Raw genomic sequence first — 23,811 nt, forward strand, 5'->3', positions numbered from 1 at the left:
TGAAAGTTGTATGTTTAGTTACCTAGTTATATGTTGTCCTTAAGAAACCTGATGCTATTGATGAAAATTGTATGTTTAGTTACCTAGTTATATGTTGCCCTTAAGATACCTGATACTATTGATGAAAGTTGTATGTTTAGTTACCTAGTTATATGTTGTCCTTAAGATACCTGATACTATTGATGAAAGCTGTATGTTTAGTTACCTAGTTATGTGTTGCCCTTAAGAAACCTGATACTATTGATGAAAGTTGTATGTTTAGTTACCTAGTTATATGTTGCCCTTAAGAAACCTGATACTATTGATGTCTTACTCGAATACAAGTCCTGCAAGATGTCAAGTTTCATTTTTTAAATTAAAAGTTAAGTCTTATTGAGTTTCTCAACTAGCCTTTGACAGGTGTAAATACAAATTTGGAAAGAATGATGGTAAGATGATAAATAGTTGTAGACTGTGAATAAAGTAATGTTTTAGTTTTTCTTTCTTTAATGTTAGTTTATTTTTAGTATTGGTTAAATTGTTTGATATATATATATATTTGTTTATGAGGATTATTTTGCATTGTTATCTTAAGATATGTGTTCAGAACAAAACTAAACCTTCTAAGCTAGCTGAATCTTGTGTTTGGGATTATAGCAAATATTTTGCTTGCATAGAGGTACCATGACAGATGGATCAATACCTTCCAATCATCATAAGTATGGTGGTATGTTAGATGTACGTAATATTCATTACTCGTTTAATTTTTATTTGAACTATATATGTATTTTGTTTTGATCAGAAGTTGGAAACAGTTGTAGATTTTATTACCAAAAAGTTTCTCTCTGTAGATGTTTTTTATCACAGTAATATATTAGACATAACTTGAGAATTCTCTGTATTAATACCATAATTATTAATGAATCAGTTTTAACTGTCGAGAGTTTAATAATAGTTGAATGTCTGTTGTGTGGTCAGTTAATCATACATGCATACAATTTGCACATATTCACAAGATGATAGGTTCCAATGTTTCAAATTAAATAAACATTCTCAAATTTTCATCTCCACGTGTAATGTGAGAGTAATAAAACATTGAATACAAAGTAGATAAATATTATCAATATATTATTTTTCTAAGGTAGATAGAAATAAAATTTTAAATTTATGGTATGTTTATAACTAAAATTCTATTTTACATTTTAAAGTTAATAATCATGAATGTGTTAGCTAATTTAGCCATAATTAGTTTCATTTAATAGAAAACCACTTAAATTCAGAATGTTTGTTTATTCATATATTTAACAGTGCTTACCACAAATTTGCCCAATTAATTACTACTTTCTTGCATATAAATACGATAGTTTTCCTTAACCTTTTTTTTATAATAACTAGGTGTCTAGGCTTTTTGTAATGAAAGAACACCTCATATCTGTTAAAGCATGTCTTGTTAGTTGGCATAACTAAGAATATAGATACTTGTAGGAATATCATGAAGTATATATTTTGTATAGGTTGATCTGTAAGTAATTTTGAAAATTTATATTTAAGGTTGTTCTATGTGTAAGCTTCTTTATAATATTATAATAATCATTATAATATAATGGTTTTAACTATGAGCTTTGAGTTGTACTTATGACATAAAATTCATGTTTTTTTGTTTGTGTGTTGAAATATCCTTAAGTCATTCAATCAAAGTAATTTTAGAAATATGTAAATCATATAAGTGTTTGAGTCACAGTAATTATATGTTTAGAAGTTACACTGTGCACAAAAGAAGCTTCTCCACTACAATAAAAATACAACTGTTCATGAGTAGTTTGTTGATCCTGATTCTAAAAATTGTTGAATATTACTGATCACCTCTAGTTTTTGAGCTATGTTAGGTTTATTCTAAATATTCTTATATATTGTGAAAATAACACTCTCTGATAACTTTATTTATTTATTGAAAATTGCATTTAAGAATGTTCAAAAACAATATGTAATTATATACTGAAAATACACTTAAGCTATGCTTAAAACTTTCATCATAGTATTATTTTTTTTTTCTTTTACAAAATACCTGACTGACTTGTTGCATCTTTTATGTATGTTGTTAGTTTCATGCTTTTAGAATCAACAGTAATCTTCTGTCATCACAGGACACCACTGTCTTTCTTGATGTTACTGTTCTATTACAGACATAACTTAAGGGAAGTGCTCACCAAGATTATTGCTCACTGCACCTAGATATTTGATAAGAAGCTTAATTAAAAGTGTGAGAAGTGTAACTTTAGTGACATCTTGGACCCAGTTTTCCTCTAGTTCTCAGGGATATCATCAATCGTCACAACATAGTTTTCATCTCTGTAAATTCCTAAGAAAATTTTAACAACCAGTTTGAGTGATTTCCTCACAGTAAGTTCTTTCTGACTGAGTAATGTTTCAGAATCACCATTCATTCATCAGCACTTCCCAAATGTGTGGCCCAACAAAGATGCCACCCTTTAGTTTTTACTTAAACTAAACTAAACTAACGTGGCAGGGGTTCAGTTCAGAGAGAGAGAAATCAGAAGAGTTCTCTCTCCAACCGGGTGTTCAGGACGTTGTGGTTTCTCTTAGTCCCCTTTAGTGGATTGTTATTAAGATTAGGTGGTAGTTTTTTTTTATTTTATTTTTTTATTATTATTTTATTTAATAAATTAATTATTGTTATTATTCTTGACTTTTTGGGTGGAGGATGTCTCTCTAAATGTTGTTTTGGGTGGAGGCAAAGGCAGCAGTGGAAAGAAAGGCCAGGACCTGTCCCGAAAGGAAGAAGTTGGGCAGATGTGAGCATGAATATAATTCATTCAAATCCAGATCAAATCAAACGGCACGATTAAGGGTCTGGCAAAAGAGTTGCCTGGGCTGGGATCTAGAAATCCAATGCCTAAAGATTTTGATGTGGGGGGAAACGGGAGTGCCCGAGAAACCCACTTTCACACGACAGGCGAAAGTTTTGCCTGTCGTGTGCCCTGTACCTGAAAAAAAGGAATTCATGTTAATAACATGGATTTTATTTATTTAGATTCTTTATTGAGTGGATTGTGATTCTTGAAATATGTTGTAAGGTGATATGTATTTTGTTGGTGCACTTGATAATTTGTGTAGTGATGCCGTTAGTTTGTTTCTATTTTCTGCTTTTAGATAATATTTGAGAGAAAGTTCTGTTATTCTATCTCTTATAGTTGGTAAATTACTAATTTGGTGTAGATAATTTGTTGGCGTAAATGATGGTAGGCTGAATGCGGATTTTAATATTCTGTTTTGTTGCACTTGGATTTTCTGGAGTGTGTTGTTTGACATATTGTATGTTACTTGACATCCGTACTCTGTTAGTGGACGGATGTAAGCCTAGTATATTTGTATAATGGTGTTCGGTGTGCATTTTGATTGTCTACCAGTTATAGTCTTTAGATATGAAATCCTTTTTCTGATTGATGAGTGTATATTGTTTATGTGTTTTTTCCATGTTAGTTTTGTGTCGAAAGTGACGCCAAGGAATGTGATGTTTTTGCTCATGTTAATGGTTGTGTTTCCAAGTGATAGTTTTATTTTTCTAGATTTTTTCTTTGCTTCTTTAGTTTTCTATAGAAGGTGATTGCTTGTGTTTTTGTTGGATTTAACACGACCCTCCACTTGTTGCTCCATGTTGAGACGTTGTTTAGTGATTCTTGTACGCGAGACATGGCCATTACTGGGTTTCTGGAGGTGCTCCAGATAGCGATGTCGTCTGCGTATTGTGAATTGTGTGTGTATGTTAGATTTGGAAAAGGTATGTCACTGACGAAAATTATGTATAGAAGCGGAGAGAGAAGACTGATCCTTGGGGCACTCCTGCTGTTATATTAAATGATTTGGATATGGTTTTATTGACTTTTACTTGTGCTGTTCTATTGGTTAAGAAATTTGAAATCCATTTGACTATCGTGGGATTTATTTTATATATGATGGCGTTGTGCCAAATGCTGTCGAATGCTTTTTTGGCATCTAGGAATGCCCCGATGGTTACTTGATTGTTGTTGTAAGCTTTGTAGATTGATTCGGTGAATCGTGTGAGGTGATCTGTTGTTTCTCTATTTTTTCTGGAGGCATTTTGAGATTCTGGGAGGATGTTGTTTGATTCGCAAAAATGGAGGAGACAGTTGGAGATAATTCTCTCCATCAGTTTGCCAAGGCAGCTTAACAGACTGATGGGGCGGAAATTATCTGGATTTGTTCTATTCGTTTTTACTTCACTAACTTTTTGAAACTTATAAGATAGATGGAATGAGGGAAGAAACATATCTTGATGATTCACTGAAAGTTGGAACTCAACTTTCTGTTTTCCTACAATGTAATTCTCTCTCACTGGCCATTCCTTCTTTTTGAAATGAATTTTATGATATTGGCTATCCCAGACAGACAAAAAAGCTACAGTGTTTGGTATACTCACTTTATAGACTTAGCAGTAGTGGATATTTGATTGCTTCATGTATAAGCTGCATGTTCTATTATGTTCACAGCATTAATAACAGGAACCAATGGCTTAGTGTTCCCATTATGTAAAAGCACAGTTTTCACACTAACTTTAGATGTATTGGTAAAATGTTTTCTTTCTTGAGAGTATATTCAGTACTTGATTCTTCAATTAGTGCATCAACATTTGTACAGAAACACAAAGTATCTTGCATGCTGTAGTGAGAAGCAAGACTTTTATGATAAATTCCATTGCCGTAAATGAAAGTTCCCCATGCTGTTTCAGTATAAAACAAGTCACAAATCTGATCATTTAGCTCATCTTGTGTGATCAGATGAGGCAGTTTATGCTGAGATGCCACAGGGGTAAAATTACTAAATGAAGGAAGTAAAGATGATTCATTGTCTTTTTTGCAGTATAACTTCTATTTCCCACTTTGCTGCTGGATGTGACACAAGAAAATCATCCCAATGAGCTACTGGTGTCATCACAGATGCAATCTCTGAATATTTAGTTTATTGTTTAGTTTTGTCTGAATATCCAGAAATATTAATGCAAAAATAACAGTAAGTTAGATGATCTTTGAGCTCACACTGTATCATTGAAATTGTCAATGACACAATTGCTCTTCTTTTATTTAGCCACTGTGTGAAGCCAGATTTGGAAACTGTACAACACAAATGTAGCATAAACTGTTCAGGTGGTTTTTTGGACTTTACTTGAAGTGAAAGCACTCAGTACGTCAAATAATTTTCTAAAAAGTATAAAAGAATTATGTTTACAGAACTAGTTTAAAATATTTTAAAAAACAAAATTTTGATTTTATTTGATTATATCACAGCTATGATGTGAGGAAGATGGACTTTGTTTTGAGTGTGCACAGAGCCAGACAAAGTAACCAACTGAGTGAGTGAGTGAAAAGCAGTTGAGAGAGAGGTGTATCACTCTGCCCATTTTAAGCTCAGTTGAGGGACTCCTCAAATGTTCCTGGGCAGAAAAGGTGAACATGGGAATGAAGCAAAATTGGTGCAAGTCATAATAATTTTATCAAGAACAAGTAGCACATATGAACAATATATATGGAGTTTTACACCAATACAATACAGTTACTGTTTGAAGTTACCAAAAATTTATTCCTTTTGTTCATTAAACTTTCTATGTAAACTTAATTCCACAGTATAAACCTATAGAACTGAGCTGATTGCATGGTATTACACATATTGTTGATAAAGTAGTGAGATACTATAGTATCTTAAAATCTAGAGGTGATGGACAAATTCTGATTACATATCTGAAACCAAAACTATTTAATTACCAAGAATCACTTGAGTTTTCTCTAGTAGCAAATGATTTGTTATGCAGTGTTACCTAAAACATTGTTTAGGGCAAATTTTTGTGTGTGCAGTCTTATAAAAGAATTGATTGATTGATGAATTTTTGTTATAAAGACAAAAAGTTTTTTTTTTGTTTTTTACTTTACAATGGTGTGTTTACACTTTATATTTTATAATGCATGCTTTTGAACCAATTGCAATGTTTATTTATTTATGAAAAGTGTATAACTATCTTTCAAGTTGTTTTAGAAATAAAATTATTGCTAAAAAATACAAGTTTCAAATAGTGCAACATTTTTTTAACAGGTCTTATTTTTTTTAGGTAGGTCTTGTTCAGGCTTGTGAATGAAAAGGATTTGTACAATTTTAATAATATAATTTACTAATTTTTAAAATATTAATTTGACCAATCCAAACTTTTAGTGTGAATTAATGTTCTTTACTCCCTTAAGGGTGAGAGAAGCAGACAAGAAGAAAAATATATTTTCAGCATTAAAAAAGAATCAACGAGACAAGAAGAAGTTGGTAGAAACTGCCCTAAAACAGCTCAGACAGTTAACATCAAACAGTGATTAGTATAATTGTACTTAATTCTTCCCTTTGTTACATATTTTGGTTTCCTATAATTACTGGCTTGATGGAAAGTATCCATTCAGTTTTTTGTGTGTTTAATGAATTAGTAACATGTGACTGTTCAATGACAAGAACATTGATATCAATTATTCTGAGAAGTGACTGAACCAGGCTTTCAGTTAACATTAATAAAATATAAAGATTCTTATAATTCTTTACCATAGTTTTGTTAAAAAATGGACAGTTCTAGCAGTAGAGCTTACCATATTAATGTCTGCCATAAAGGGAAATTAGGCCAAGAAGTGCACTTTCTACTTCTTATTTCTAACAAAATATATTGACCAGTTTTTGATTCTTTGGCTATATAGTTTTAAAATTTTGTGAGAGACAAATACGTTTATAACACTAAATTGTTAAAATTATTTGACCCATGTGTTGCTTTATTTCTCAGTTTTAAATCACTTTTTGTTTAGCCCATTTATTGTGTTATAGAATAGGGGAAAGAGTGTGATTCTGAGGGAAGTTTGATATTATAATTAAATTGTGATCATAACACAAATAATAAAAAAAGACATTAAACACGGGTCAGTGTAATAGTTCTCTTCTAATTTTCCATTTGATTTAATAGCTAGCTCATAACTGTTTGGTCTCAAGGTAATATATAGATAGTAGAAAATGAACTTGAATCATCTAATAAACTGTTGTCGTGACACAACTAAATTCCTTGTGTTTTCTGAATATAACTTAACAACTAATTGTAAAGTTACATACAGATATTAGAATATAAACAAACCTTGTGGTCTAATAAATAGCAGCTATGATAGATCTAAATTGTCTTTATGATTCAACACACTGATATAGTTGTGTTAAGAGAGTCATCTGTATAAACAATATCTGTAAAGATGTGTTTTCAAAACAAACACCAAGGGCCTTTATGAGATTTTTAGAATGGTACTTAATACAGTTTTTCAAGTGTGGTCCCAGTTATTACTGGAAGAAACATCATAATGTATAGTTGACTGGTATGCTGTAACATAATAATACATTGTGTTATAATAATCCAAAAATGGCTAAATGATTGTTACTATACCACAACTGCTGCAACCTAATGGCAGACACTAGAAAAATACAGTACTATGATAATGAAAACAAATTGTGATTGTTACCCTGCTAATATGGTATACTGTATTGTAGTGGGAGATGCTAAAAACAAACAAACAGTACTACAACCATGAAAAAGTGGCTAAATGATTGTCACTGTGCTGTACCTTGATGTTGCTATAAGGTGACTGTTTTGTGGTGCTAAATAATTTGACAAAGTTGTTTACCAAACTAATGCAGAAGAGCATATGATGTTACTACTATAGAATAATTCAGTTTGTTTGTAACATATACAAAACAAATATGTCTGTAGTAATATTACACAGTGGTATAATTTGTATAAACAGACTTTTCATCCTCTACTTACATCAGACACTTAGAGCTGATTTTTACTTAATATTAAACACCTTTACGTGCTGTGTATCTGAAAGCCAGAGTTCAGTTTATTTAGAAATAAATCTCACACATCTCATGCTTGTAAGAAATGTTTGGTAGGATAGTCTACAAATGTGAAAAGGACTTTTAAAGAATCTTAAAAATGGGAATAATGTTTGACATGTTTCTCTAATAATTTGACACTGAAAGAAGTTAGTTGTGCTTAACTTTTATGAAACATTTAAAATTGTGCCTTTTACTTGTCATATAAGTATGCTACTGGTTGAATTGTAATTGACTAATTAGATAAAATAATTATTAGCTATGTTGTACTGTACATTTTAGGCTCATAATGAATGACACATCATCAGGTTTTTATGGGGTATACTTTTCAACAGTTTTTGTACTTTACGTTAAATAAACCCCTCTCTCTGGTAGATGGTGTAGTTAAATACTTTTCCTTTGCAAAGAGGTTTTAGTGGAATAGTCCATTGCAGTTAATGATAAGATAATATCACTTACTTTGTTTGTGTGAATAATACATACTTTATGAAAAATATGTTAAGATCTATTTTTTTTCATAATTACAGTCATTAAGTGTTGCTTTTTTTATATCATTCATGCTTTTTCATTTATAAATTTGACTGCTCATGGGAGAGATGTAATTAAACATTAAGGGTTCTTTTTTTTCTCTCTAGCACTATACTGTTTCTGCTTCTGTTTGTTTAATTTGTTTGTTACATGAAATAGAAATACCAGTTTTGAAGGTCCCAAACTTGTACATGTTTAAAGCACTAGAACTACCAGTAAACATTTGTTAATGAAGAATTTTTGAAACATTACTCCTGTTACTGATTGTAAACAGAAGACTTAGTACTCGTGATATTATTTTATGTTAGTACAAATATAGTACTACATCATGTTGTTGTTGTTTTTTAATTCATGGAATACCTATTGTGTATTATATTAGATACTCAAAAGATTCAGACAAATGAAAAAGGTACAGAGCAATATAAAATTCTAACAAAAGATAGCCATGTTTAGATAGTGAGTAAAAAACTTTCATGTTTTGTGAAAAAAAGTCAGAGTGGCCTTTTAACTAATATAAAACAATTTGTTAATGATAATACAAGTTCCCTTGCACAGGCCTTCAACAGTTACAAAGATTAGTGATAAGGGTTAAAATTTTCTGTGACCATCAGTTGTCTTAAGGGTTCAAAATATTTGTAAGCTAATAACCATCATGAAGGGTGGAAACTTCTGTAAGGTATCAGCCTCTGTGTTTCTTAAATGTTTTCACAAAAACTCTTAGTTGTTTACAATCCATTTTGTCAGGTTGGACTTCAATGGTCACATCATTATTCAAACTGCTTACTCTTGAATGTTCAACATTTAGTTGTTTTTTGTCCTAGCCTTTTGTATTACTTTGTTTTGACCATAGGCAATTTTTTTTCAGAATAGTATGTTACTGTGGACATGAATAATTAGTGTAAATATGTGTATATTGCTTTGACTTTTGAACTATGAAGTGTTTCTTTATGCTTAGTTTTACACTTCTGGAAACAGGTAAAACCATTTAACTGAATCGGGATTTTAACACTAGTTAAAAGGGTATAAAATTTGATAATATTGTCATGTTTTTGCTTTTGTGTAAATAATAAAAAATTATCAGAGAAACTAACTTTAAAATATAATATTTACAAGTAGATTTCAAATAAAACAAGTCAGAACTGTTTTTTTTTGTGTGTGTGTTTGGAAAATATTTTATTAATCATTATAAACTTATAATTGCTGGAAAGAAACTGTATAACATACTTATTTTTCTGGTTGTGTTAGATGTTGATTTTTTTCAGTTTGAAGAAATCAAGTATTGTGGAATGTTTTTTTGTTTAGTAACTAAGAAAGATATATATCTGCATAGTACGTTGTACATTTTTTTTTTTTTGTGGGTACTTTTTTTTTTCCACAAAATAGTTTATTGTAACTATCTGTCCATACATTTGTCGCTGAGTTTTTGGGAGATAGTTTTCAAGTGCCTTTTGTGTGCAAACCAAACAATTTTCATAAAATCAGTTTGTAAATTTTTGGTAAATTGATCCTATTTAATAATACCATTTTTTTGCTTGTTGTATATAGAGCTATATTTATATGTTTATGTACACAGTATATTTATTATTTGTTTTAGTTTCAGAAAATATTGATGGATGAATGGATAGAATACATTAAAAGTTAATTGTATACTTAGTGTTGTTTTGTTAGCTGGTGTTTATTTTTAATGTTTTAAACAGTAATTTGTTTGTATTAACCAGTACTATATTATATGAAACTATATTGTTTTATCCAGTATACTTCTCCCTCAAGTACTTTTGTCAGACATCATTTCATTTGTAGGTCATAAAAATGTGATGAATATAATCTACAGCCTTTGTTACTGTTTGTTTTTAACAACTAAAATAAGAAGAAAATTTTTATGACACACTATCAAGATGTTCCTCTCATTTGATACTTCTGCTGTAATGATGTAAAATTATTTTTATGGAAGTAAAAATCACAACTTTATTCAACATACATTATTATTGTGGCATTATATTTTATTTCATAACATTCAGTTTGAGATGTTTTAAGGATAGTTTGGTACAGCTGTATCAATGTATCCTTGTCTGATAAATTTTTTAGTGTTCCTCATTCTTTTGTTCATACAATCATATGTCTTAATGTGTTATTAAATACAGTGATTGTGAAGGAAAAAGACAATTTATTGAATTTTTAACATGATACAGGATATTTGAATATTTTGAGTTATTTGCTTGAATCATTTCATAATGTTCATTATGAAGAATGAGGATTTAACGATCTGGATTAAACGGAAGTTTATTTATACATTGCTATTTATCTTTAGTTAAGACCTTTTTACATTTTTCTGTTAGAGATTCCATCTTTTGATTTCCCATCCTATGTTATAATCCTTGTACAAATTTTACAATCCTAGTCATTCCCTTCCTTGGTGATCACGTTTGAATGTATATCTTCCCCCTTAAATAGCTGATTGGCAAATAGCAAGATTTTACCCCAGTTGTTATTATCTTTGAAGAAAGTTCACTGAATAAAGTAAATTAACATTATTCCAGGGATATTTTTAGTATGATACAGCCATGTTCTCAAAGCTCTCTTTGCCTTCAGTTGTAAATTCAAGAAGGTTTACTGTTAGTAATAGGGATAACACAAGATGAGTCTGTAAAAATATTTTATATATCATTTTTTTACTTCCAATAAAAAACTTGCTTACAAGAAAACGATGACAGTTTCACACTATTAACTCATCACCTCTTTTCTATGCCTTTTTTCAAGAAGCTTCCATTAATAAAAAATTAACTTCTCATCGTAGACCTGTAGTACTGTTATCTAGTATCATTCTATTTACTTTTCTAATATTTTCAATTAGTTTTCTCTTTATTAGAAATTGCTACTTTACTATATTTAACATACATATTGTTTGCAAATTTTCTGTAAATTTTAATAATTTTAAAAGTAGAATAGCTTATTTATATTATTTACACGTGAAAAACAACGAATGTTAACTCATAAACGATTAAAGACTTATGAACTTGCAAGGCGTGTAAAGAAAGCTGAACAATAGTGTGTGTGTGTGTGTGTGTATACATAAAGTGCTTAAATTAAGTGTTGGTGGGAAGGAAGCACTTGAATTTGAAAAAAAAAAAAAACTTAAACTATTCGTGTATAATTTTAGATTACATGCGACTGAAATAGCCATTCTGAATTTTTATAGTTTATTAACTAAATGTGTAATAATCTCACATTTTCTTATTGTAGTAGCAGAACAAAAAGTGTATTATACATATAGCTGTGATTGTTTCACAATTTTGGTTTGGAATGTTTAATTAGTGGTGTTCAATTAGGAGGTTTTGTAGGTTACACAAAGGAAATTTGACAATTTTTATATTATAAAATGTATTTTTAATTTTAATACTTTCATCATTTTTGGAGATCAAGTTCACACAGTAGATCGTTTTTTGTAAATTTTTAAAAGTAATTTAGAGAACTATGCAAGAGTCTGTTGGCTGTGGTTTGTATATTTGTACATAAATTTTCACAATGTACTACGAGAGACTTTGTATGCTGCAGTAATTATTAAGAGTTGTATTGATTGTATTTTATTTATGTGTTTCAGTCCTATGTTTAACCATCCTGGAAATGCATATTCGATAGTAGGTCGTATATATATGTTTTGTAGATTTTATTATGTTGTCTGATGAGGTTCCTTGGTTTTGCGGTTAGATTATTTGCATAATTTGTGCATTTCCAATTTTTTTTAAATATATTATTTGCATGTTTCACCCATGTTAGTTTCATATTGAAGGTTAAATCTAACAGGTTTGTTGTGGTCTGGAGAAGTGTTTCCCTCGTGTATAATTTGGAAGGAACTCTTTTATGTTTTGTTTGTGAATGTAACTAATTGATTTTTGGTAAGTTTGGTTTAACACAATATTTCTCACAGTATTCTTCTATATTATCTAACAACAGTTGTAGATTTGTCGTTATTACTGATGGGGTGGGAGCACTTTTCCAGACTACAACATCGTCTGCGAATTGTGATGCATACTCCAAGTTTGGGTGTTTTAAGGGCATATTGATGAACAGAATAGGGCTAATTACCCCTCCTTGGGGAACACCCACCTCTGGAATAAAGGAGAAGGTTCCCCTGATGAAATAATAATCAGTGATGTTGAAAAAACCCACTTGTAGAGAAATATATGTAAAAACGGCATCGTCAGGTTCACAAAGGATGACCGAAGAAGGTCGAAATGTTGTTCGCTCCTCAACGTAAAATATTTTCTCAACCCAAACGAGCCGTTTTTACATGTATAAGGTTCCCCTGACATTTATTTTCCAACTTCTATCTTCCAGGAAGTTAGATCACCAGGTGATCTGTGGTCTGTCTCTATATTTTCTAAATTCATTTTTAATTCTGGTAATTTTTGAGTTATTTCTAAACAGTTTGAGAGTCTATTACTAATTATTCTTTCAAGAATTTTTCCTATACAGCTGGCCAGGCTGATCGGGGGGGGTAATTGTTTGGTTTACTTGCTGGTTTTCCTTTTTTATGGAACACAAAGACTATTGCTTGCTTCCAAAAAACCGGGATGTACCCAGAACTGAGTGATAAGTTAAAGATTGCTGCTATGTGTTCATACAGTCCTTGAACGCTTTTTCAAAAAGGAGAATGGCTTGTATGTCATCCTCTCCTGGTGTCTTGTCTTTTGTAGATTTTATTGTTAGTTTCACTTCCTTTCTTGTTATTGTTTTAGTTTGTTTTTTTAATTTTGCGCAAAGCTACACGAGGGCTATCTGCGCTAGCCGTCCCTAATTCAGCAGTGTAAGACTAGAGGGAAAGCACTAGTCATCACAACTCACCGCCAACTCTTGGGCTGCTCTTTTACCAAAGAATAGCTTTGTCCTAATTCAAACATGGGGAAATTATATATTTCCTGTCATCAGTGCTCATACTTTGGTAAGTTAGATATTTATGTCTTCTGTCATCTGAGTTACTTTAGATGAATTGAAAGTTAGTTACTGATTGCTACTTTGTTTTTTTCTGGGTAAACTTAATTGTCTTGGATGTTCATTACTATTGCTATTATAATCCTAATTTTCAGAAGTGCAGGACTTAATTATGTGTCCTTCATTGTCCTTGTTAATTCAGATATCTGTTAAGTTAGATATTAATTATTCACATGTTTTTTTAAGTAATTCTGGTCAATTTGCACATTCTTTTTTATTCCACACTTTGTGGGCTAGATACAATTAGATGGTTTGTCCATAAGATATTTATCAGTATTTTGTTAACTGATTATGCTTTAATAGTTTCTACATTACACAGCTTTACTACTTGTAATATTTCATTTATTCTGTCTGATTGTTTTCCATCAATGTTAATTGTATATCTTATTATCCTAATTTTCATCAGTGGGACTTAAAATCTTTTGACTTGTTATGTATTCATTTATTTCCCATGGCTAAACTTGATTTTGGCTACTTCAACATGATAGAAACCTGTGATACCAGAAACCTAATTAAAACCCAGTAATCTACACTTTATTGTTCTGCCCCATAGTGTCCACTTTATTGATAGCTGTTTGCAACTTTAAGTCCAATTCTCAAATTCAAGACCCTACCATTCAGACTAACCTTGGCTCTAAGTTGTGTGGAGGTACAAACTTTTTTGTGACTCTGAGTCTTTGCTCACTTCATTCTGTGGATTATTGGCTCCTGCTTGCTTCCATCCATTTGAAGTCCAGAGACCACACCACACTACTCTGCTCTAACAAGATGCACTATTGAATAGGATTCCTAATGATGGAGAGAAGTCTCTTCTTACCCTTCTCAATACCTCATTCAATGATGAATTCTTCTTTTCAACTTCAGTAAAGTTTAGCTTCCTCCTTCATCTTCACGTTTGGAATGAATAATTCACACATTCATCACCTTCCAATCTTTGGTCTACCATGGAGTGTTCCCTCCATACCACCTTTACTGAGGTTCCTAAGCTTTGTCCCACTTCCCTCTACTTCTGCTGGGATGGTGGTTGTTATGGTGCATTACAACATCTTCAAAGTGGTCACTTATATCATAGAGCCAGTGGTACCAATTCCAGGTCTCTGTGCTCATGGTCACCACATTATGATTGTAGCTTTCCATTTTCCTGGCTCCCTTAATTTGGTGTTAAATTGATTATATTCTCCCAAGTTTCTCCTCATGGAGTGGCCCCTCATTTTGTATTTCAAACAAATTTCCTTCATCAAAATTGTTCAAACTTAATCCAGTCTCAGTGATACCCATAATATCAAAATCATCAGCTTTTCCCAGATGGGTATTGATAGATAAAATAATAAACTAATTGGTTGGAACAGGTCCATCTCATGTGGGATCTTTTCATGATGTTGGAGTAAAATAGATGCCTCTGTTCTCATTAATTACAGTTGCAGAAGGTTCTGTCTCTGCTTCTAGAGGTGAGAGTGAGAGACTTTGTCCAAAAAATGTAAAATTAATCAAAAATACTCTTCTTTTCTTTCCAAAATGATTTCAAATTGTAACATGAAGCTATACTCCTAACAGTATACATCTATTTACAATTAAACTTTATTTTTCTCCCCGTTTGACTACCCTTTGAACTGTAACTACTATTCGTGCCATTATAAGTTGCATCACTCAATATGCACATCGCTCTCATTATGTTATTGAATTACACTACCCATGAACTACTACCTAGTTGCTTGCATTCTAGTCTTGTAAAACATTTTTATTACATTATTATTATTATTCATTTCACCTAATCTAATCTTAACTAACCTTACAGAATCTCTATTTTTACATTTTAATTGCCTTTAGAGTATTGAATAAAGAATAAACAGGAAAAACAAGAAATAAAGTACTTATCCAATTTCTTTTTTTTCTTGGTGTCAAATGTTGAGAACACTTAAGCATATTTTTATAGTAATGATAACAATGTATGAAATATTTTGTTAATTAACTAATACACCAAAGAACATAGACTAATAACATGCAAAAGGAAGATACGTTTCTCAAACAATTACAATATTTCTGGCTTTTCTAACTATGCAACAAAAGCTGTTACAAATTCATCCAAGTTACCTGTTGTGATTCCCATGGTAACAAATGTTGTATTATAAGAGAAACTGACACTTGTCTATTCAGATGTAACTTAATAGATCAAACCTTGATTTTCTATTAGTTACAGGTAAAATATACTTAAATGTAAAAGACAACTATTAACAAAAAGAGGATGTGACAGGTGGGTACAGCAAGAGGGGTCTGATATTCTATGACAGCTTTGCAACCATACAAAATTGAAAATTATGTTTTGTCTGAGCAATCAAAATTTTACAGTGAGTAACTTTAAATTTGTACTTTATGAATGGGTGATGGATAAAACAGATGAGAAAAGATGCCTAGAAAAAGTGTCACACTTGGAGAAATGCAGTATTTTTTAAATATTACCCTGCGGAATTAATACCTTAAAACTTAAAGAATTAAAATATGGATTATTAGTTGAAACTTTACACTGTGTTAATTCATTTAATGTAGTCATAAAAGCACATTAATAAATTTTGAACATAAGACACTAAAACTTTGTTTCATGCACAGTAAAGGATACCCAGGGCAAAAGGGTTAAATCTCAAATTCATATATTAACAAATTAGAAAACAGAAGTTTATTGAAAACAAACAAGTAGAAACAACAGAAATCAAACACAAGTTAAAAGTGATATTAATTTGTGATCAGTCATGGTCCAAAGTTTGTTACATGAAGAATGATATAAAAACACATGTCTATACAATAGAATGCCAACTGAGAAAGTTAGCATAGTGCTAGAGTGGCAGAAGTAGTCAGCAATGCTAGTAATAAATGACACAATATGATTGATGGAGGGTGGTCACATGATCAGCACATGTTCTGAAATGGTGAGAAAATAAAGGAGTAGAAAAGACTGGTGCACTGATAGCAAACATTTTTATAGCAGTGCTTAAAGGGCAAACCAGGACTGAGATACCTCTGGGTGAGAGGAAGTAATGTTTTGGAAAAGACATCAGTAGAAAAGATATTGCAATGGTCTAGAGTGATTTGCCACTACAACCAGAATAGAACAAAAAAAAAATAATACTTTGACAATCACAGAAATCCAAAAGGTGACTTTTAAATTATTGAAATACAAAGTTGATAACTTACCACACAGTAAATGAATGTGTGTGAGGCTAGGGCTTGAAATTAATGTTATGAACAATACAATATATAAATTCAGAATAATAAATATTTCAATTAATAAATGAATCAGGAGTAAAAAGCAACAACAAAATCACTAACAACAATTAATAATAATCTTCATCAATATCTTGTGAAAGCTCAATGTAAGATTTTCATTCACTTGTTAGATCACAAGATTACAAACCATGTAACTGTAATTTTCATAATGTACAACATTTATGATATCTGTACATCACCACCAGGGAAAACTGATGCCAGGTTCACACTACATGCATGTGTACTCAAATTAAACATGATCATTTAGAAGGTAAGCTATTATTTTAATGCAATTAAAAATTCAGAAATAAGCTGGACAATAGAAGGAATAATAAATGAATGCTAACAAAACCGTAACCAAATATAAAACATAATTTATTATCTCACAGTGTTGATGTAGCCTCTTTCTTGTAACTTTATTATACAAGTTACATGGTTTTACTTTTGTCACGTGACAAAGTATGTATATCTTACATTAGATGTAAGACAATTATGGTAAGGTACTCATGATGACTCAATCTTATACTTATTTTATTAATCCATATTCACAATGTTAAAACTTTAAGAAAACATAAATTTTTTATACCAAGCAATTATAGCCATATTTATATTCTCTGAGCACGTGTCTTGACTGTGTAAAAGGATCTGAGAATGGTATCTGTAATAATTAACTCAGCTAAGCCAATACAAATTTAACAGGTGATTACACACTGTTCATTAACAAGTCCCAAAATTGTTTTATAAAAACAGCTGCTTAATATGCATAAATTTTGTTCAACAATAACTGCTATTCAAGTTTGATAACAGCTGATTAGCATGTGTCATTTTTGTTCAACAGGACCTGTTGCTCAGAAGTAGTACCAATTAATTGTATGTGTAAAGTTTGTTAAACAAAAACTGATGTTTACAATTTGTACTAGCTGTTTAGTATGTCTCATATTTATTAAAAAACTGATGCTTAACTTGGTAGTGGCTGTTTATCTTCTTAAGATTGTGCAACATGAAAAAATATTTAAACTTGGTAAAAAGTGTTTAACATATCTATAGACATTAACCACCTGTTAACAGGATTAAACGTAATGTATTTCTGTATCAGTTCCTGTTGAATTGTCAGAAACATGTTAGACTCAACATAGTTCAAGAGAAGCTAACATAAGAATACTAACTTGTCAATAAGTAGTTACACACAACATTATTTCTTTTACAATGATATATATACATAGATTCTTTTTCAACTCTCCCTTCATTAAACACAAAAGGCGTTAATATTACTTGTAAACCTGGGCCTGACATGGCCTAGCCCGTTAAGGTGTGCTCTTCGTAATCTGAGGGTTGTGGGTTTGCGCCTGAGCCGCGCCAAACACGCTCGCCCTTCCAGCCGTGGGGTGTTATAATGTGACGGTCAATCCCACTACTCGTTGGTAAAAGAGTTGGCGGTAGGTGGTGATGACTAGCTGCCTTCCCTCTAGTCTTACACTGCTAAAATTAGGGACAGCTAGCACAGATAGCCCTCGAGTAGCTTTGTCTGAAATTCCAAAAACCAAACCAAACTACTTGTAAACCGCTGTTAGCTACATAACTTAAATGTTTTGTTCTTTATGTTTAAAAAATCTGAACATTAATGAATGATGATTTTGTTTATTAGTGTAATGTTTTTCCAATTATCTGATGTTTTGAACACAGGGTGAGATCTTTCCATTTCATGATAAGATAAATATTTGTTTGAAGGTGCTTTATTTTATTTGCAATGTATGTTTCTTTCAAGTGCTAATTAAAACATCCCTTTACAATTTATAAAATAACTACTGTAGAGAACATTACGTTATAGATTTCAAGAAACTTACCATTAGAGGACTACAATATTGTTAATATAAAGTTATTAATAATAAAAATTCAATTATAATAAATAAGTTATTACAAGTAAAACACACATCAACACAACCCACATTTCATCATCCTAAACATCTTTCTACAGTTCTACATACATCTTTTATCCTCACATTGTTCTTCTACTATTTCCTCAGCCTCTGTTAAACCTTGTAAGGGATCTGTATCAGGTTTGGTTTCATACCTTTGAAATCAAATAGGTAGCATCAAATCTGCTCACATTACAGAAAGAAACAAACAGTTCATATTAGACATTATCAAAAGAAAAAGATTCAAAATTGTAATTTAGCTTCATAAAATTTCCATTCTTGTTTGCAGTTTGATGGATAGAAAGCTTACGAAAATGCATACCTAAAATAAATATATAATATTTACTTTCTTTAATAAGACCAAACTTTACTAACCTCTGATGAATATATATTTTGGATATGTACTACATACAAATTTAAGCATAATTCACAAGCTTATTTCAGATAAAGAATTCCAAAAACTAATGAATAGTTCTCTTAAGTAGAACAGAATATCACCTAGTCTTTACAGTTAATAGTCTGACTAAATTTTGATATACCATTTTGGTAATTCAGGTCATGTTTTTTTGTTTGTTGTTGTTGTTTTTTACAAGAAATACAAAAACAGTTAAGTGAAGATACTGAATAACAATATTAACAGAAAATAACTTCTGTCTTTTACAACCAGCTGTTCCAGCAACTGATGTCATTATAACTATTAAATTCAATACATGTGTTCTCTGACACCCTTATACCATTTGAGTTACTAAGCACTGAACTTACTGTCCTATCTATCTAATGTATGACAGTAATTTAACAGTTTGTAGTATAATAAAGTGTAATTATTTAGTGTCACTGTTATTTAAAATGGAACTGTAGATTGGTGGAAAGAATAAAAGCCTTTATAAATGCTGACAACTAATAAAATGCACAGTAATTCAAGAATAAATAATTAACACACTGATTGTATTTTATCAGTGAATCAGGTAGTTAATGCAATAAAGCATCATCTATCACATAATGAACCACAATGAAACAACCACCGATCTTTGTTCAAGAAAAGTTTGAGAAAATATACATGTGTTTACTAAGCATCTAATTAAGTAAACAGTACAACTTCCAAAATAAACAGAAAAATAAAAACAGTTTTATAACTAATACAAATGCTACATTAAATATACAAATAGTAATAAAGTTTAAGGCAATGAATGATCAGTGGTCAAGAAATGACTCTCAGTTTTCTTTCAATAAAGTTTCAAGGTGTATTCCTCTTTCAGACATAAAATTCAGTACAATTATCCAAATTGGACATAGTATTATACATGTTCATTAAACATTTCTGTTTATGTTTTAATTATTAAAAACAAATGTTGAATGAAAAATGGAACCATTAATATCGTTCAAAGCATTCCTTAGCAAAATTCAAAGCACATATGCTAGAAAATAAGGAGAAAAAAAACTAAATTTTATGAAGAACCACAGGGCCACAACAAAGTTTAAGAGAGCCCACAGAGTAACTACAGTTCAAACCATCTGTACAAACAGGAGTAGAAAAATGCTTATCAAAGAAAGGGTGTTACTTCTAATAAAGAGTATTCACCTTCTTCAAATGGCACAAAGAAAAATCACAGGTCAGGATAGTAATTAGCCTCAGAGGGACAAGCTGACAGCACCGTCATCTAATAACAGCCACAACTGATTGTAATAGCACTGATTTTCACATTGAAAAGCATGACACTCAAGATACAGCCCTCAGTTCAAGATTCCTTTTGGCTTTGATTTTGGGCCTGCAAAGAATGAGCATGGACCCACTAAACACCAATGCAATTAGAAAGAGTGGAATACCCACAAAAGATATTCCAGGCCTGTTTCAGAGTCTTTCATGTCTGCTAGCAGGCAGGAAACCACCATGGAAAACAAGTTGAGGTTCTGAGTGTATAACAAACAGCTGCTAAAATGATACAATTAGCTGTTTTCTCCACCTAATCATTAATAGCTGGAAGATTAAAACAGCAGGACCAGTTTTGGGCCATTTAACATTGTGGCACTCAGGTTGGATAACACTGACCACACCAGTCTCTCTAAAAATGATAGGAATATTATCACTGCCCAGTGTCACTGTAAACCTTCCAAGAAAAAAAGAGAAACAGAAAAAATGAAAGGGAACAGACAGAGAGATCATTAGCAGTAAAAGACTGACTAGATGCATGAAAACAGATAAAAGAACCACTGCTGATTAAGAGACAAGTTATGATCTACGAGTTTATGCTAAATGGAACAACTCCTACCATCAATATCAGCACCACCCCAAAGAAGACTGTGTCAAGTCTCCCAAGACAAAAACGTTCTATAACATCATCAAAGTTTTAAGTTCCTCCATGATATAAGTAGAGAGAACAACCAGTGATGGTACAACACAAGAAGATATTGATAGCTACAGCCTCCAAGTGTATACTGAGTGGCACATACAAGGTGGGTTCTTGCTGGTCAACCAACAATGCCATCCCTCAATGAACTTATCCATCACACAACCTGTTATTTCAACATAAAGAAAACTGCCAAAAGGTGACTCCTCGGTGTGGATTCCTGTACGTGGTGAGGGACCTCCCAGGGAAGGTTCTGTTCTGTCTGGTTACCTTCTCTGGGATCTAAACATCCACCCACGTGCTTGCCGTGCGTGGCGACCCGTGAAGGGGAGGAGAGGATCCTGGTGGTTGAGGGGCCCAACCCTAACACACCACTTTGGCCTCGAATTCCTGTAGACGGGCGACCTTTGGGTAGCCCCCCCTTGGGTCAATCGGCTGGTCCACTTGGGCTAGAGTCAACCAAGTACCAGTGTTGGAAGTTCTCAACGGGTGTTGTGGACATTGTGCCTGATGCTGGTGTTTGGGTATAGTGCTCACGAAACCCTGGCGTTGCTGCATTGTCCTTGCATGACTTTGTAGTGCGTCCCCTTGTAGGGCTCCATGGTGGGTGGGGTCAGTGGGTACCGAAATTTTTCTTTTTCCTATGGATCCTCCAAAAAATTTAAATAAAATTGTAAAAAAAACAGTCAATGGGCAAGCGACCACGTCTTGAATACTCAGAACAGCAATCTTCAACATCAGTAACACACGTACCTCATTTTCTTATATTACATTCTCTTTCGGAAAACCTTTAGGGCAAATGTCCCCTTTTTTATTCAAAAGGGACTAGAGGGACTTGCTGGCTCTCCAAAGTCAGTAAAGAAACTTCGATCTGGTGACATATTGGTTGAAACATCCACATCCCAACACAGTGAACTCCTCTTGAATTCAAAGGCAATTGGGGATATACCTATTGAGGTTACACCCCATGCTACCTTGAATTCTTCACGAGGAGTTATTGTTGAAAGGGATTTGAAGAACGTTCCCGAGTCAGAGATTCTCTGACTCAGAGTCTCTCCACTCAAAGAGTTTCTGCAGTGAGGTGCATCTCCACTCGCAAAGATGGAGTTACACTGCCAACAAATACCCTCGTTTTAACATTTACTTCACCACGTGCACCTGCCACCATCAAGGCAGGTTATCTCATTTGCAGGGTTCGGCCAATGTCAGAGATTCGGCCATTCAAAGACATCTTGTTGTGGTTCCCTGACATGTTCTCGTTGTGGAGGCAAGGACCACGATGCCTATGACTGTGACATGAACCCACATTGCGTAAACTGCAATGGTTCTCACCCCTCTTACTTTAATTCTTGCCCAAAATGGTTGGAGGAAAAAGAGGTGCAGCGTTTGAAAATGACAATTAACATTAGTTATCCTGAGGCTCGGAAATTGCTGTCCACAACTCCATCTCGGACACATGCTGCTGCACTTCATTCCACAACTACAGTGGGAGTGCAGACAGATCTCTCTGTGCCTCCAAGAGAATCGTTTTCAAAACAAATGAAAGGCATTTTGACCTTCGTGGTTTAAAAGGTTGATGAATCGACATCCACACCCATCTCTGTTCCTCCCATACCTTCCAACAAACCTCAAGATCCACTGGATGAGAAAAAACTGGAAGGACGTTTCCTACACTCTGAGTCAGAAATGAATGGAATAAAGAGCCCTACACACTGGATGAGAAGAAACAGGAAAAAAGTGCTTTACACTCGGAGTGAGAAATGCCTACAACAAAGAATCCTACACACTGGATGAGAAGAAACTGGAAGGAACAGTTCTACACTCTGAGTGGAAAATGTCTACAAGATAGAACCCTACACACTGAATGAGAAGAAACTGGAAAGACGTTTACTACACTCTGAGTGAGAAATCCCTAAAATAAAGAGTCCTACACTCTGGATGAGAAGAAACTGGAAGGAAGTGTTCTAAATTCGGAGAGAGAAATCACTACAAGAAAGAACCCTACACATTAGATGAGAAGAAACTGGAAGGAAGTGTCCTACACTCTTAGTGAAAAATGACTACAAGATAGAACCCTACACACTGGATGAGAAGAAACTGGAAGGAACTGTCCTAATCTCCGAGTGAGAAATACCTAGGAGAAAGAGCCCCAAACATTGGAATAGAAGAAACTGGAAGGAAGTGCCCTGAACTCTGAGTGAGAAATGACTAGAAGAAACAGCACTACACACTCGATGATGAGAAACTGGAAGTGCCCTACATTTTGAGTGAGAAATGCCTCGAATATAGAGCCCTACACTCTGGATGAGAAGATACTGGAAGGAAGTGTCCTACACTCTGAGTGAGAAATTAATACAAGAAAGATCCATATACACTGGGTGAAAAGAAACTGGAAGTGCCCAACACTCCAACTGAGAAATGACAACAAGAAAGAGCCCTACACTCTGGATGAGAAGAAACTGGAAGGAACAGTTCTACACTCTGAGTGAGAAATGTCTACAAGATAAAACCCAACACACTGAATGAGAAGAAACTGGAAAGACGTTTACTACACTCTGAGTGAGAAATCCCTAAAATAAAGAGTCCTACACTCTGGATGAGAAGAAACTGGAAGGAAGTGTTCTAAATTCGGAGAGAGAAATCACTACAAGAAAGAACCCTACACATTAGATGAGAAGAAACTGGAAGGAAGTGTCCTACACTCTTAGTGAAAAATGACTACAAGATAGAACCCTACACACTGGATGAGAAGAAACTGGAAGGAACTGTCCTAATCTCCGAGTGAGAAATACCTAGGAGAAAGAGCCCTAAACATTGGAATAGAAGAAACTGGAAGGAAGTGCCCTGAACTCTGAGTGAGAAATGAC

At 32.8% G+C, this 23,811-nt stretch overlaps 1 long non-coding RNA gene across 2 annotated transcripts; it reads left to right on the forward strand.

The window, feature by feature from the left end:
- Nucleotides 1–6: 6 nt before the first annotated feature.
- Nucleotides 7–10,413, forward strand: LOC143239954 (uncharacterized). 2 transcript variants are annotated; one of them, XR_013021474.1, is made up of 2 exons: nt 7–717; nt 6,249–10,413. It is a non-coding gene; the product is annotated as an uncharacterized LOC143239954 (long non-coding RNA). The 2 variants fall into 2 exon arrangements; XR_013021475.1 differs by lacking the exon at nt 7–717 and adding an exon at nt 2,939–5,462.
- The last annotated feature ends 13,398 nt before the right edge of the window (nt 10,414–23,811 follow it).

The sequence above is a fragment of the Tachypleus tridentatus genome, chromosome 13, assembly GCF_004210375.1.
Source record: "Tachypleus tridentatus isolate NWPU-2018 chromosome 13, ASM421037v1, whole genome shotgun sequence".
In the NCBI taxonomy this organism is placed as follows: domain Eukaryota; kingdom Metazoa; phylum Arthropoda; class Merostomata; order Xiphosura; family Limulidae; genus Tachypleus; species Tachypleus tridentatus.